Genomic DNA, 16,507 nt, shown 5'->3' on the forward strand with positions numbered 1-16,507 from the left:
CAAGACACTCGGGAACTTGTATAAGCCATAGGAAACAATCATGAGCCGCGGAGAAGATTTTAGGCCCATTATGTCCAATCCCCAATTCAATCCTGCAGATAGGGATTTTACAGAGGGAAAGATTATTGAATGAGGATTTTATGCATTACATTCCTGAACACAAATTAACAAGTAAATCAAAATGATAAACTAATAAGTGACTATGTATGTATTTGTGTGCATGAGCCATGAGCTCTCCTCTCTTTAACTCAAATTCTGATGATGAAGGTGGTGGCGGCAGTTGCAATTTGCAACTATCTATCTCACAGTTTCATTTAATTACTCAGAACTAAAATAAATATAAATTTTTGCTTACCAAAAAGTGGACTTATATTGAAAGTTGAAATGGAAATGGAAAACACTTAGTTAGTTGGGAGAAGAGATGAAAAGGATCGAAGAAGACGAAGGTGTTGAGAATTAGTACCTGTAATAATGGGTAGAGATTGTGAAGTGTATATAAAATAATTATCAATATAATGTTATGATTGAAGGAGGAGAAGAAGGGATTGCAGCGAGTGATATGAGAATAAAAGAGAAATCAGTTAGCCCTTATAATGTACATGTGATTGTGAGGGGTAGATCGAGGCTCACGCACACGTTACAACCAAACTAGATCACACTGTGTTCTGACTTTAAAAAAAAAAAAAGATTATACTTGTATTTCATTACATCATATTTTTAGAGATAAGTTTGATTATTTATTTAATTTTTTTGAAAAATTATTTTTTTGGTAAGGAAAAATAATTGGAAATAAAAAAATATTATAAAAGTTATTTTTAAACTGAAATTGAACACAATAAATTAATTAAGATTTAATACTCATAGGTTTTTCTCTGTTAATTAATTAGAAATCTTTTTAATGTAATTATTATAAAGGTTAATAATTTTACTATAATGTAACAATACTTCCTTCATTCTTTTTTAATGTGTAGTTTAAGGTTGTTAGATAGAAATCAAGAAAAAAATATACTTTTTTCTTGATATTAATAAAATAGTCATGAGAATTTTTTTTATCTTTTTTTCATTTCACAATAAATGCATGTGTAAGATAATTAAATACTAAAAAATAAGTGAAGGTATAATTGACAAAAAAAAAAGAATTAATTAATGTGATATTGAATAATGCGCAAATGAGAGGTAAATAGAAATCATTTTTAAAAAAATCTGACACCTGAAAGGGAAAAGAAACGGAGGGAGTATGTGATATATATATATATATATATATATATATATATATATATATATATATATATATATATATATATATATATAATGCAACAGTTTTTTCAAACCTTTAGAAATAATTCAAAAGAATAGAAAAGAGAGAAGAGACTAAATGGAGTGACTAGAAAGTGAGGAGAGAAAAGAAACATAAGGAAGAGGGAAAAAAAAAAGAATAGAAGCTTGTTCATGATTTTTTTAAATATTTATTTTTCTTTTTAGTATATAAAAATTAGGTTATGTTTGACAAAATTAGTTAAAAAGTTGATTGAAAGTTGAAAAGTTAGTGGATAGCGAAAACTGAAAAGTTAATTTATTAAATTATAAGATTGTGTTTGACAAACTATTTCATTAATTTAACTTATTACATTATAAGGTTGTGTTTTAGTTATATTTTTTAAATAAATCATGATTTTTTTTTATTTTACACTTTTCATTTTTACCGAACATTTATAATTTAATAAACTAGCTTTTAAGCTCATTTTGTTGAATGTGGCAAAAGTATTTGATAAAACTAGTTGCTAAAGTAGCTAACAAGTATAAAATAACAGGAAAAAAACAAACACATGATTTATTTTAAAAAAGATCATAAAGAAATTGAATAAATGTATTGAGGATAAAAATGGAAAAAAATATAAAAAGCTAGAAGCTAAAAAATGTTACTTCAATTAGTTTTTCAAAAAAAGTTAGAAGCTAGTTTAACAAACCATCAAACAATTTTTGAACTAGTAAAAAAAGTTAGAAACTAGCTAAAATGTTTTAATTATAATTTATCTGAGTTGAAAAATATTTTCTATTTTTCTTTTTTTCACTTTTTATTACAAAATCATAAATTAATTCTCTATTTTTATATAATTATATAAAATAGTTAAAATAATTTTTATTATTTATTATTTTCTATTCTATTTTATTATTTTTATATAATTTTAAAATAAAAATAAAAATTATTTTCTTAAACCAAATTATCTTAATTTTTATTAACTTTTTAGAATGTGTATTTAGTCTAACTTAATTCTTTTTTGTAAAGGGAGAAAAACTATAAAAAAAAAACAAAGTAATGAATATTATATTGTTCGATGCGGTGCATTAATTTTTTACAGATAAAAAAATAGTGAACATCTCTTAGCTTGTTTAAATTGACAGATAATAATTTTGAAAATAATAGATTAAAATGAAAACGAATATTAATATTAAAAGTAAATACAAATAATTAAATTAGAATAAAAAAACTTAGATTTTGTGGAGTAAGATAGATGTACTCGCTTTGATATAACTATTAATTAATTTGACACCACTAATAAGAGAGTTCATAAAAAAAATTTACTAATCATTTCATGTAAAGATAGGTAATTTGATACCAATAATTTTATTTTAAGATAGAGATTTGGCATTATTTTTATAACAATAAAAAGTACAACAAAAGCCTTTTTTTTAACCGAGTATAACTCTACCACAAAAAATACAAACCATTGATGGTAAAAAATAACATATAAAGATGGTGCATGACCATCTTTGAAGCTAACGTCGTTGAAAGTTAAATACTTTCGACGATAGTTCAGGAAATACCATCTTAGAAAAACCCTACCTTCTAAGATAATGTTAACGTAAGCACCGTCTTCTAAAGGTTACTTTCTAGGACGGTATTCACATAAGCACCGTCTTCAAAAGATTGTTTTCTAGGACGGTGCTCACGTTAGCACCGTCTTCTAAAGGTTGCTTTCTAGGATAGTATTCATGTGAGCACCGTCTTTGAAAGGTTGCTTTCTGACAGTGCTTAAGTAAGGACCATCTTCGAAAGCTTGTTTTCTAGGACGGTGCTTGCGTGATGAATGTTGTCATTGTCAACCCTTTTGGGATGATGAGTTGAACCAAGGAATTGAATTGGTTACCATCCCTCACATATCAAATAGGAATGTTTATAGTGCTTCAGCAGCTGAGTATCACGTATTCAATTACTCAGATTATCAAACTGGTAATGGAAACAATGAAATAGAAGAAGAAATTTATGCTTCTGTCAAAGTTTCCAATCCAAGGACTGATTGTTCCTCACCAATAATAGAACACATAAGCTACATTCAAGGGCCATGACCATGCCCCAAGAGAGGCACAAAAACAACAAACATAAGATGTTAAGGACATATTCCTGTCCCTCTCCACATCCTAGTCATGTTCATCCTAAGTTGCCAGACTATGATGACATAGCTACCAAGTTCACTGCTCTCTAGAGAGAGCGCATGGAAAACATGGACTACAGTAAGGACCAAAACAAGTAGAGGAGGCATATATAAAGCATTGTATAGTATTGGCCTATTAAATTTTTAATCACTCATTCCAATATTATTTATGAGATTGTTTTTAGATATCACTATATATTCTTTGGAATTCATCCATGTAAGATTACAATTTAAATTTTACTATCTGTAACAAATATGAGAAGGTTGCCAATCAATAGAACCATTTGACAGTTAGTTTCAGATTTTCATTAATTGGTTTGTGCTTTAAATGACTATGTCAGAAACTTGGAATAATGTCAATACAACTATACAAGTATGTTCGTCTACTAGACTATCATACTCTTTTTTGGCTCTTGGAACCTTTAAGAAACAAAGGATTTAAAGGGTCCTAAATAATTTTATTACCTTATTACTAATGATTTTGTCATTAGAAGACAAAAATATAGCCCCTTCATCCTTATCTATGCTCCATTTTCCCGTTAAGAAACACATGCACAAGGACAACAACATTGGAAACCTAGCAGCCATAGAGATCTATGCTGCAATTTGTTTGCTTGAGATGTTTGGAACACTTCTCTCTACTTTTTTCTACCTTCCTTATTGTTTTCCTCCTCTCTTAGTTTTCTAGGCTAAAGACTTCACTATGCTTCTATCCTTAATGCTCGATCCTAGGCACATACATAATCGTGTTAACTGTAGGGAGCAAATTCGTACACCAGGTTATACGACAGTGCTCCCATTTTACTTTCAAGACACTGGTTCTAACACACAAACAAAAACTTGTGTATGGCAACATTTTGGCATCTTATATCTTGTTTGAATCTTGCTTTGATACATTGAATGTTGACAACTTTAGCCTATATTAATATCTATTATATGTAGTTTGTTGTTCTTTCATTTTCCCCTAATTTTTTCTTAGTGCTACTTTCATTATATAGTGCCAAAGTTGTAGATACCATGTTAAAATGAAACTTTTTCGTTCTTATTAATGATAATTACATTGAATTGTTTTCTTTCCTTTATCTTTTTTTATTATTTATTTGATTTAATTGTCTTTGTCCAAAATTCCTACTTTGTGATATACAATTATGCCTCAAATATGGAGAAATATATTGGTGTTTCTATGAATGTAGATTGTTGGAATATATGTAAATATATTAGTCAATCCTGTAATTATGGTAATTAAGAATTAAGATATTATGGTAATTAAGAATTAAGATATTAAGGATCCTCGTAATTATTGTATAAGATGATACAGTAAATATATTAGTCAATCCTATGATTGTTTATAGCGCCTTTGGTGTGTCATTTAATAGATTTTTCTCTTCTTTCTTTTCTTTCTCATTTCAACATGGTATCTTGAACATCATGAGAGGCAATCCTAATCTGTGTTTGCCTGGTGGACCCACGGTTGGCTGATGAAAAATTTTAATATGTTGTTCCTAGTAACCATGTTTCTACTCCAGTTCATTATCAATGAGCACTTTTACTTACAATATTTCTAATGAGTAACACAATTTATCACCAGGGAACCTATAAGAAATTTACATTTGGAGATCCAAGAGAGAATGGAAATCTTGGAAAGGGAAGAAAAAAGTTGTAAGCAAGCTGAAACAATTGTGAACATACCAATTAACAAGCTTAAGCTATTGGTTTTATATCTAATAAGTACTTTTAAAAACAACTTGCTTTGCTATTTTTAACACTACTGCTATTCAACTGTATGCTTAACTAAGGCTTGCACTACAATTATTAATCTTTAAGCTAAAAATGACATCTCAAGCTTGAGAATACATAATGTTATGGTTGAAATCAGCAAGACAAACATTGGAAGTTTACCGACTAGTGCTAGATAATTACCTGACTTACTTCTAACTCTAATCATTATGTAGAAGCTTATATTAGATAAACCTTGCCATGATGAATTTATGTTACTCTTGCATATACACCACTCTACACTCAGTCTAATACACCCTTACCCTTTTACAATAGAAGTGATTCCTAGTTCCTTAGTTCTTCAAAAATATTTTAAATTAGCACTAGGAAAATTTCTCATATCTCATCAAAGTTATCTTTTCACGTCAAGATACTATATGGAGATTTTCATATTTTATGTTGTATGTTGCTTGTAATTATATCTTTACAATTCTAAACCAAAGAATAATTGCATTCTGTTAAAGTGGTGGCAATACACTATTAGAAAATATGCTTTCTACATCGGTTATTTATGACTTTCAACATTGGTTTTTGAACCGATGTTGAAAGTACCGACGTTGATAGTATTATCGTTAACATCGGTTTTTAAAAAACCAATGTTAACATAAAATTACCAACATCGGTTATATAAATAACCGATGTTGCTAATATGAATTACACCCAAAAAATGTATATTAATGTGGAAAGTTAACATCGATTTTTTCAAAAAACCGATGTTAACGAATGTGTTAATGATAAGAATCAATAGTTTTTTTACATAAACAACACTAGATAGACTAGACACTGGATTTAGAAGAATAATTGTTAAAGAAAAAGTAAACTTTTGCTAAAATAATTCACCATAAACACAAGCACTCGAATATTTTTAATCCTAATTTGAAGGGAACTCAGTGAAAGAGTCATCCCAGTCATGTATATATCTACAAAATAAAATGAAATCCCGTTTAATAATCCCCAACGAGGGTTGACTCAAAACGATTATGATTTTAACCAAGTTGTTGCTTTAGCACACTACAATTCATTATTAAATTAATCATCATAAAAATATAAAACAGTTCATTATTTTTTTTAAAACAGTGAGAATTGTATTGATTTTGAGAGGAGCAAATGGAAATAAGAAAGATGACATGGTTGCTGACCTCAAAATCCCACTCTGCATATAAGTTAGGATCATTTGGGTTGCTCCAAACATAAGCGCAAACTTGTAACCTTTCAGACTTGTCCTGTACAATTAAATTTAGCATTCAGAGATTAGTAACGTATTTTTGGGAAACGTAACATTTGCCTCGTTTGTTATAGAAAGAGAAATAGTAAACAAGAGAGACTGACCTTCAAGGAAACCTCAACATCAGTTCTAGTATATTCAACATCCTTGAACTCATCTAAGATATCTAGTTCTACTCCGGAGATACCAAGAAGCACCTGATTAAAAATAAATAAAAAATGGTTAATAACACTCTTCTGTTCAAGATTTGTTTTAGAAAGGGAAAAAAAGATAAATACAAGGATGGATGCAATATATTAGAATTATGAGGAATATGTAGAAAGAGAGACAGACCCTGCCATTAACTTTGTTGTTTTGGACGGGGAGAATAGCGGGATAAATGCGACCTTTGCTCTTAAACCTGTGACTGCAAATCAAATACTATCAAGTTAGAGAAGCGATAAAATCCGTGGTCATAAACAATCACCTAGCTAGTTAAACTTCAGCGCACACAGCACGTAGAACAGACAGGGGCTACTCTACATGATGGTCCTACACTCAAGTCATGAGTTTTTCCTCAAATTTACATCGAGAGTTTTGTGGCTTAAAACTTGGGTGATTTTACTAAACCCTCACAACTAAACATTCATGTTAAAGGTTTTGTGTGTATTAAAATTTAAACATATATTAACATATAAAATCAGTTTTACAGCTAGAATCTCCATGTAGTACAAGGTTCCCAATCATATTAAATAAATTTATTTACATACAACACTTTTATTAACTTGGTGAATATTAAAAAACCTTCCAACAACACTCTCACCGTAGTGACCATTATGGACTAAACAACAATCTCTACAACATTCAAGTAGTTCATCAAATTCATATAATCATATAGTTCCCTTACAACCTAGGATTTGCTGCGAAGCTTCAAAGGAGGAAGATTTTTTACTTTTTCTACTAAGCTCCATTGTTCTTCTCTCCAGCAAGCACGAGGTAATATTTTTTTTTATACTAACCCAATTCAACAGCGAGAAAATTAAAAAACAATAAAATGAACTATGATATTTTACTTTAGCTTCTCAACCATATAATAACATTTTCTTTTGAAAAGCGAGAAAATTAAAAAGCAATAAAATGAACTATGATATTTTACTTTAGCTTCTCAACCATACAATAACACATTTTCTTTTGAAAATCGAGAAAATTAAAAAACAATAAAATGAACTATGATAGGTTTAGGTTTAGGGCTTACCTTGAGAAAACGTAGAAATTGGTGCAGAAGTAGGAATCGCTAGCGAGAGAGCTTGAGTTCGAAGAGCGATAACGAGAATTTCAAGAATGGATCAAAGGAGCGAGCAAGTGATTGCGGTTCGTTCGTCGAAAGGGGGTTAGGGTGACTCTGTTGTTATTGGATGAAGGAGCGAGCAAGTGGACTACATTCACATTGCAAACGACTACTTTACTCATTATCAAATTATATATAATAACAAAATTCTATACATGTATTGGGATTAAGAAAACAAAATTAAAAGTATTTATGACGTTAAAGACAAAAAATACTTAATATTTATTTTAAAATATTCAAGATAATATATATATTCCAAACCAAAATATTAGCTCAGCCCAAATTTGGAAATGTTAAATGTATGGAAGTCAACACTAACAATAGAAAAAATTATTCTATGCACTATAAAAATAGTGTAATAATTATATATATATATATATATATATATATATATATATATATATATATTACCAATAAAAAAATGTAAGTCAACACTGACAACAGAAAAAATTATTCTATGCCTTAAATTTAGTCAAGTAAATTTGTGTTTTTTTTTATGTTTGATCATAGTAAGGTTATTTTTGTCATTTTAATCTTTATAAGTTTATATTTTTCTTAATTTTAATTTCTAAAACACAAGCTTATAAAGATTAAAAGTGGAAACAAATAAAATATTTGAATGAATAAAATTAAAAACAATTTTCTATCTATGTAACGTTTCACGGGTTAAGTGGCATTAATTATCCACTTTCGATAAACTTGGCTAGTTAATTTATTATGTTTTCTTGAGAGAAAAAAACAATAATTTTTCTTCCCTATTTATGTAAGAGGCATTGAGGCCAGTGCCAACGCAATTAATTTGTGTAAGAAAAAGAAGAATAAAAATATGACCAGTATCTCGGGGAGCAAGCCACTGGAAATTGCACCAAAAACATTGAACACCTTGCTCATGACTTCACTTCCGCCAATATCGTAATCCTTATTCGAATTTGATCTCCCTTCCAACCACAATATATAATTTAACGCTAGTTATTATTATGGTTTGAGGGAAAGTTTAGTGAGAACAGTTAATTAATGTAGTAGTATTTTGAAAGCGAATGCTTAATTACCATCTTTGATTAAAACAATAAGAAAAATATAATATATGTAAAACAATCAGAAGAAATATAATTTTTTATTTTTATAATAATTAAATAAAAATATATTAATAATAAATTTTAATTTTTTTATGATATAATTATTTTTACCAATATTCTATAAAAATTCTATAAAAGTTAAACTCTATTATTAAAAACATTTTTTTTTTCTTCAAATTAACTAATATCAAATAATTTATATAAATGTGTGCTATATTTAAATGATAATCATGAAATAATAAAATTAAAATTACGAAATTCATTTTAAAAATTTAGTCTAATTTTTAAATGCTTACTTTTTAAATTTATTATTGTTTATTAATTATTATATTTTTTAATTAAAATATAATTAATAACACAATATATGATTTTTTTAAAACATATAAATAATTAAAAAAAGTTTATATTAACATCAATTATTTAAAAATCGATGTCGTTAAACACTTACAACATCAGTTTTTAAATAACCGATGTTAAAACTGAATTTAGTGTGATTTTAACATTAATTATTTGAAAACCGATGTTGTAAGTGCTTAACGACATCGGTTTTCAAATAACCGATATTAAAATCACACTAAATTCAGTTTTAACATCGGTTATTTGAAAACCAATGTTGTAAGTGTTTAACGACATCGGTTTTCAAATAACCGATGTTAATAGAGCAATGTTAAAACTCATTTTTTTAGTAGTGATAATTTGAATTTTTATATTTTTCCATTTCTGTTTTTCACTTAGACAACCTATTTTAATATCCCTATACCGCCTTTTGAGTCTCATTCTTAACGATGGCAATTGATGTAATTTTGTAGAGGCTTACCGGAACTATGACTTAATATTTTTCTTTCTTATTTTCTTTTTGAAAAAAAAAAAACTCCTCATATTTATAACTCCATAACTCAAATTGGATAATTATCAAATAACTAATAAGAGAACAAAGCCTTTAGTAAGTATTTCATTTATTGAGTGGTCTCTACTCCCCTTTCTTGCCCTGTTTCGTTTCTTTATAATTTATAGTTTATAATTTTTGATAATAGAATTGATGAGACAATTTGAAAATGGTATTTACTTGTTCCATGATCTTTTAGCTTTTCTTTGAATCCTTGGGTTTAGGCATGACATCGGGAATCTTCAATCGACAACTCCTATACTAGTAATAAATTGTACAAAAAATAAAAATATTAATAATATAAATATAAAAAGAACAAACACAAATTTTATGTGATTAGTTGCGGTATTTAAAATAAAAAATAAAAGTAGACAAATAAAAAAGAAAGGAGATGGCAAAGTGAAGAAACAAATTTCACATAGTCTCCACTGTAGGTACACTCTAAAAAAAAATAATCAATCAACACGAAGGTAGACTCATAAGCATTCACAACACAAGCAGGGAGCATCACACCCCACCATAACCATAGTTGCAAAAACAAAGACATATTTACCTACCTAGGGAGTTTCAGTAAGTCCTAAATCACTATGAATCCCTAAATACATAGGGAATTTACTCCTATGAATCTGTAAATACACAGGCAGCCTCACCGAATGATGACACTGACCTATATGAAGGTAGGTCACGATACAAGGCGGCACCTATGCTAGCCCACGATGGGATTTTTAGTAACTTACCCTACAATGAATGAATATCACGAGCAACAATGAGCCCGCAGTAACTTACCCACGACTGAGTCCAAGGCGACACCTACATTGAATAAACAAGCAACACCGAGCCCACAACAGTAGCTAGATTGAGCCCACGACGAGAAGGTCCCAGTGATGGCAATGTGCAACCTAGGGTGAGGGATTAAACAAGATAAAGATGGATGGTTAGTGATCGAGCGCGCACAAGACACAAATTATAATTATTTAATTTGTATCTATAAAGTTAAAGACGGTGGTCAAACACCGTCTTTGTCTCCCTGCATTCAAAAATGGTTAAAGCATATCCCCGTCTTAAGTAATTTCCAATTAATTTTAAAAAATCAATTGTTTTTTCATACACTTGCATTCTAACATGGTTACACCAGCCACTTGAACAACTCATTTGAAGACGGGTTTTCACCACCGTCTTGGTTTTAAAAGCAAAAAATTAGATAAATGTCACCGCCTCATTATTTAATACGGGTCTACGTGACCAACGTCATATTTGCGTCGTAAAAAGGCTTTTTGTAGTGGTGTAAGTGGTATTTTTTTACAATTAATTTTATAATATTTTTATTTTCTAATACTCTAAAGTTTTATTTTCCATATGTAATATTATAAAATTTTAAAATTAAAACAAGGGCATGTCAAATAAATGAAATAAGGGCATAAATATAATAACATGATATCTTTTATTTTAATTTTAAATTAGAAATACATTGAAATTATAATATAAAAATAAAAATAAAATATTATTAGGTAATATTGAATTAGTGTTATTTTTAAAATAAATAAAGCTACAGAATTAAGTTAATAGGATAGCCTTTTGTTTTTTTTTTTTTAATTAGTTAGGCTGAAAACTTATAGAAACAAGGAAAAAAGGTTATAGATGAATGTATTACCAAAAGAATGTCCTTCACACACATGGAGTAGGCACGAGATAATGAAATATGGGGCCACCGGTCAAATTGGGTTACCAAATGGGATTGGATTCTATCAATTATACGGATGTAGCATGTCACCTCAAGCAAACAAACCAAAGATGGACACGACAAAATGCAAACTAAAGAACGATAATAAAACTGTACCTATAAATAATAAAAATAACAAAAATTAAACCCTGATTTCTTCCATTTTCCTTTTCATATTTCAGTTAAATTAAGATAACGGTAGGTAACTTTGCTAGGTATTAGCATATTCGATGTAATTTTGATAGCATATTCGTGGATAATATGTTAGCGATCAATTTTTAATATAGTATTTTTTCGTCATTTAGATTTTTCTTAAGGTTCTCAAATATAAAAGCTACCAAATTTTCACAATGAAAAAAAATAAACTCAAACTTTTGCGGGGGCAAGGGGGATGAAAAAAAAAAAGATTAAGAAAAAATGAAACGTAACTAACGATTTATATGTACACCCATTTAGTATCCACGGGAAATTTTATGATGTTCCACATAGATGAATTTTCACTCTATATTTTAGATGTATAGGTAAAAAGAAAAAAGAGAAAAAAAAAGTAATAGATCATGTGATGAGAGAAAGGCCATATAAGGCAAGATAGTGACAAACAAGGCGAGATTACTGTCAGGATAAAAAAAACCAACGAAGACTGGTTAAAAAAAATGCTTTGTTGGAACGATGATACAAGAGGCAACAACTCTTAACATAAAGGAGGCATTTTTCCTGAATGGCTTCTCTTCTATAAGAGTGAGACCTTTAGGTGATAATTTGGCTCTTTTATCTGCTTGTGAGGACGAAAATATGAAGGACGTTATCTCCAAGAACAGATAACGTTTTCACCATGGCAACCACACTCTACATGGGAGAACAGATTGGCGTGGGTCCGTATTTCCGGCATCCTCATGATGTTTGGGAATCACACTACAAGAAAACAATTGTTTAGCGTCGACTTAGCTGACTCTATTGTTAACATATATTTCATTTATTAAGTGCTCTTTTGTTTACTCTCGTATGTTGGTGGGACTCCTATCTTTACATATATTTTATAAACATTAGTAAGAATAATTAAATCAAATTCTCGCCTTAAGAAATCCACAAGGATTTGTAGAAAACTAAAATTTTATACTAAAATAAATCACGTGACATAGACAATGCGAATTTAAGTGCAAGATTACCATCTAAAATTGATCCCATTTGTTTCTTCTCAGGGATGAAGACCATGTATGTGTATAGCTAACCCTCCCGAGTCTAACATTGAAAATACTACGGCTACTAAAGAATGCAAAGGCTATCCCAATGCCAAAAATATTCACAATTTTCACTAGCTATCTTATCAATGACTTCTCTTGCATTGTCGGGCATGGGTGAAATAAAAATCACATGACATATATAATGCAATGTTGTAGTTATGTTTTGTTTCAATCTTTTATGGCATTTTCATTTTTCACATGATAGAAAAAAGGAATTAGTGCATGCAATTCAGATCTAGAATTCTACTTTTAGTTTGCTAACAATAAAAGGGTTCTCATGGAGCATTACTAGAAAAGTGTTTTTAACATCGGTTATTTTGAACATTAAACATTGATTTTGAACAAATGTTGAAACTACCAACGTTAAAAATATCAATGTAAACATCGGTTGTGAAAACTGATGTTAAAATACACTATACAACATCGGTTTTCAAGAAAACTGATGTCGTATTATAAAAAATAAGCAAAAAAAAAATAAAGTAAAATATGCAAAAATTAGCATCGATTTTTTTTAAAACGATGTTGTGGGGCACTTACAACATCATTCTTTTTTAAAAATCGATGTTCTCCTACAAAAAATAACATCAGCTTTTAGGAAAATCGATGTTGAAAAGTGTGTATTCTGAAACACTTTCTACATCGGTTCTGAAAAGACTGATGTTGAAAGTCATATACAATATCAGCTTTTAAAAAAATTGATGTTGAATGTGCTTACGACATCGGTTTTTTAAAAAATCAATGTAAAAAGTTCCTTTCTATATTAGTTTTAGACCAACCGATATTGTTTTTTATAAAAATTTTAAATATATATTTTTTTTGTTTTTACAATGAACCAACCCAAACTAATTTAAAAAAATATATTAATTTTATTGTAATATAAATATTATACCCCAGGTAAATAAATGCAAACATTGAATTTAAACTCGATCAACTTATGAATAATTATCTACGAAAAGGTAATAAATAAAACTCATATGTTAATTAATATATTATTTTGAAAAGGTAAATATTTATTATTTAGTATTTAATTAATTTAAAATATTTATTTTTTATAATGCTAAAAGTACTAAAAAAAAATTTACCTTTGACATTATAAAATATAAATATTAATAAATATATTAAAATATTTATATTTTATAATGTCAAAGGAAGGAGAAAGAGTTACAAAAGAGTGGGTAATCATTAATAATCAACATACTAAAGTTACTCTGATAGTTATTTTGCTTACATAGAGATGGCTACGTAAAAACAAGTTATTAGCAAATCAATACATTGTATTCAAACATTTCAACTTATAATAAATTAATAATGGAGGTATTATCGTGTAACAGATAAGGGAACAAATAGAATAATAATCCCAAGGACAGAATAATAATCCTGCATGTTGACAAATAAAGGATATTTAGTGCAATATATTAAATAATTCACTTGGGCTTTATACAGTTGAAATAAGAGACCATGAGGCATCCTTTCACAAAGTAAAATCATATATTTAAAACACACACACGCAAAAGGAACTCATCACTGCTAAAGAGTGCATTTTAAACTTACAGCATTTGCTCTAACAATCAACCTTGATCCCTTGCGACGATTAAAAGTTTCGGGCGCACCCACATTGAGGAGTGTGGAATCTCGAGAAAAAAAGCTTGAACTTGTTGCAATCATAAAGCTTACCCTGCCAGTAACAATGCAAGCTTGAACTTGTTGCAGTCATAAAGCTTACCCAGCCAGTAACAATACAAAAAGGTGAGTTAAAGAAATTACAAAATCCAGCACAATGAACTAGGCTGAAAATTTTGAGTATAGCTACTGTGTAGGATCCTAAAGAATATTATTTTTTTTTGGAAATAATATTTAATGTACCTAGGAAATAGTAGATTCATGTATCACACAATAAAATGTCATTTATTACTCATGGGTATTAATTTCTATAAAGTCACACTCAATTAATATCAGAGTAATCAATATCATGGTATAACAGCACGAAGTAGCAAAATGAAGTGGTCCTTGAATGCAACAAGATTCAAATAGCAGTACTATCGCGATACACTACTAGAATTTATACATTTAACATCGCACAGTTAACATAGGTTATTAAAAAAACTGATGTTGACAAAGCAAGGTGTCAATTTTCGTAAATAATTTGAGTTATCATTAGTTTTTTAAAGAAAACCGATGTTAACGAATTGAGGTTAACATCGGTTTTCTTTAAAAAAACCGATGTTAACTCAAATTATTTACTTAAGAGCTTTTTTCCACTCGCGCTCCTAGTATCGCAAACAGTCTTCCTCTTCTCCCTTTCACTCGTAAGACCCTGTGACTGTTGTTTGTGACCTATGACCGCCATCTCCTAGTTACCATCTTGCCATTCGTGATTGCCATTGGGGTTTGTGACTGCCGCGAAGTGGAGCATCCTCCGTTGGAGTCTGACATCAATGCAAGGTATGTGTTTTACTTCTTTTCTGATTTTTGTGAGGTTTTGCAAACCCTTTTCACCTGACTGCTCTGTCTCAACTCCGCCATTCGCGGGTGGCACCATGATAAGGAGGCAGTTATCAGTGGTAGTGAGTATTGTTTGTGTTTCACAAGCCCTTTTCACTTGAGTGCTCGTGGCCAGTCTCGCTCCCACTCACGGCCAACCTCGCTCTAGGTGGCCACTCTCGAAAGGTTTGTGTTCATTTTGGATCTGGATGCATGTTTTGTTCATTATTTATGCCTATTTTTTGTGTGTTACTGTTGAAAGAAACATAGATTATTAGAGAAAGGAAAATGCTAGTGTTTACACGTATAGGGTGTTAGCCATTTTAGGTCTAGGAATTGTAGCAGTACTCAGGAGGAGTCTTTGTTACTTATTCTCATCATTTTTCATTTTTTCTTCTTTAATTTCTATTTCAAAATATCCCTCCCTATAGCAAATTCTTTTGGCAGTTCATTTGTAGCAAAACTTATGAGTTGAGTCATGAAAGGAACTTTTGGAATTTTCCTTCTTTCCTTTAATATTTTGTTTTGGAAATATTCTTTCCTAATATTAGCAAACTGAAATGAATATATATATATATGCTAGTTATGCTTTTGAGCAATACGCCAACACCTGAAGATGCAGTTTATTTTAAGGATAATAATTTCTTGATCAATTCCATCTTTGGTATTAGATTCTTCTCATATTGTGCAATGGACCAATTGTTCTAGTTAATCTTTACTTGACATGTTTATTAGTTGTTTTTTAAAATTAACAAACTTAAATAGTCTCTTTGAGATTGATCAAAATTAAGGAATTCAGAGCTACCTAATAATTTTTGTATCATATTAAATACATGATGGATAAATTAAATTAAAAAAGCTAAATAATAGATGAATGACACGTATTGGTGGGTGTACATGAATATGATTAATAATGTTCTACTTGAAGTATATGAAGTTTAAATTTGAATGCAATCACTTATCCAGTATTGATTGGTGTATTCGATGAATATTTTTTTCTCTTCTGATAGCGAATTCTTTTGCCATTTGCTTCGGGGTAAGGGTTATGAGAATTTAGGATAAACACCTGTATATTTGCTTGCTTCTGAAATGCCTCTTTTCTTTATTGTCTTGAGCTGGGAGGGAAAAGGATTATGGATTTCCTTCCATCATGTTAATTCTTTGTATATAGGGTCTAGATGCTTGAAAGATAATGTTAATTCTTTTTTTTTCCCCTTCTCCTAGATCATATGTAGAACGTGTAGCTAAAAGGTGCATGTGTTGCTTCATACAAGCAATAATGGTGCATGTGTTAGGGAGGAAGTCATCACCAGAAATGGTTTGGGATACTCAAAAAGAATA

Source organism: Glycine soja, chromosome 2, assembly GCF_004193775.1.
Source record: "Glycine soja cultivar W05 chromosome 2, ASM419377v2, whole genome shotgun sequence".
Classification (NCBI taxonomy): domain Eukaryota; kingdom Viridiplantae; phylum Streptophyta; class Magnoliopsida; order Fabales; family Fabaceae; genus Glycine; species Glycine soja.